We start from the raw sequence: 1,678 nt of genomic DNA, 5'->3' as shown, positions 1-1,678 counted from the left end.
GGAGAAGAAGCAGGCTTCCCCAGGAGCAGGGAGCCTGATGCGGGGCTCGATCCCCGGACCCTGGGATCATGACCTGAGCCGAAGGCAGACGCTTAACGACTGAGCCACCCAGGCTCCCCTTGCCACAATTTTTTAAAAGGTGGCCTTATATTGATAAGTGTTGAAGTCTGGAGATAGGTATTGGGGGAATCATGATACCATCATAATACCTTTGCATAATTTGACATTTTCTACAATGAAATTTTTTTTTCTTTAAAAACATGGCTTTTCAGATTGGTGGTGAAATGCATTAACAAAAGCATGGAGACATTGACTTTTTGTTTAGGAAAAGTAAAATCTCACCTCAAATATTTTAAAAGATCGGTTAGCTTTTGCGGCCCCTGGGTGGCGCAGTCAGTTGAGCGTCTGACTCTCGGTTTCAGCTCAGGTCACGGTCTCGCGGTGGTGGGATCCAGCTCCATGTGGGGCCCCACACTGGGCTCTGCGCTTGGCAGGGCGTCTCCTTGGGATTGTGTCTCCCTCTCCCTCTGCCCTTCCTGCTCGTGCTCGCTCGCTCTCTCAAATAAATACATCTAAAAAAAATAAATAAAATCAGTGGGGAAGAAAGGTCGGTTAGCTTTACAATTTTTACATAGGAAAAATAAAACCATGAAACAACTGGAGGACAAGAGGAGGGGGCAGCATTATGACCTGGGAGGGAAGAAGGGCTTGCAAAGCCTAGAAGGAAACCCAGAAAAGAAAAATGAGGAAAAAGCGATGGATTTGGTGACATAACAATTCAAACTTACATATGGTAAAACACTGCCAACACCAACATGTTATTAAAAGCTCAGCTGTAGACTGGGAAAAACTACTTCCCCGAGGCCCTGTCACCAATTATGGACTGTGCATCGCTTCTCGGCCTTTTGGCTAAGATCAAGTGTAGTAACAATTATGGACTGGGCCTGGCCCCTAGAGGTCTCTGAGTTTGCTTCCTGTGGCATACATCTTCCATTCAAGTCTTTATCTTTGCTTTTCAAGCTCCTAATACGAGAGATAGGAGCTCATGATAATTAGGGATGAAAAACCCCCAAATGTAGCGTATGAAGAACAGAGGGAAACACCCCTGTTGCTGTTAATGATGTCAGGCGCAGACCCAGAAGAACGCAAGTGTGTAGACTGGGGCTCTCCCATGGAACATTCCCAGCCTCGGTTTGTCCATCTGTACATGGGGCTGATGATGAAACCTGCTCAGCCTGGTTTCCGGCAGCAGGGTAAGAATTAGAGAAACATTAGCTATTCATTTTGATGGGACAGATGGGTTTATGGATGACAGTGCTGGTCTCGGTGGGAATTTATTTTCTTGTGGGTAGATTTCCATGATTCCGCACTAGACAATGATGAGGATTACTATTATAATCAAAAAAACATTACTTACATTTGTCTTTTTTTTTTTAAGAGGTGACTCAGAGATGAACTGAATGTCTGGAAGAGAGTTCAAAGAAGGAAAACACCAGGATGCTTGGACTAGTTTGTAGTCTTTGGGAGTATGGTTCCCACCCCGGACTCCTTATCCCAAATGCATGCAAGGATGACGAGGGTACCTGCCCCGCCTGTGGAGGTCTCCTCTATGAGGTGCCGGAGACAGAGGGGCAGACAGCTTGATATGGCACAAGGTAATGAGTGTCAGGACGCAGGG

At 46.0% G+C, this 1,678-nt stretch overlaps 1 non-coding gene across 1 annotated transcript; it reads left to right on the top strand.

Annotated features, from left to right (window-relative positions):
- The first annotated feature begins 889 nt into the window (after positions 1–889).
- Positions 890–1,089, top strand: LOC113933809. Its single transcript, XR_003523511.1, has one exon. It is a non-coding gene; the product is annotated as a U2 spliceosomal RNA (small nuclear RNA).
- The last annotated feature ends 589 nt before the right edge of the window (positions 1,090–1,678 follow it).

This window comes from Zalophus californianus, chromosome 10 (assembly GCF_009762305.2).
Source record: "Zalophus californianus isolate mZalCal1 chromosome 10, mZalCal1.pri.v2, whole genome shotgun sequence".
Classification (NCBI taxonomy): domain Eukaryota; kingdom Metazoa; phylum Chordata; class Mammalia; order Carnivora; family Otariidae; genus Zalophus; species Zalophus californianus.
This window is presented reverse-complemented; position numbering and strand designations above follow the sequence as displayed.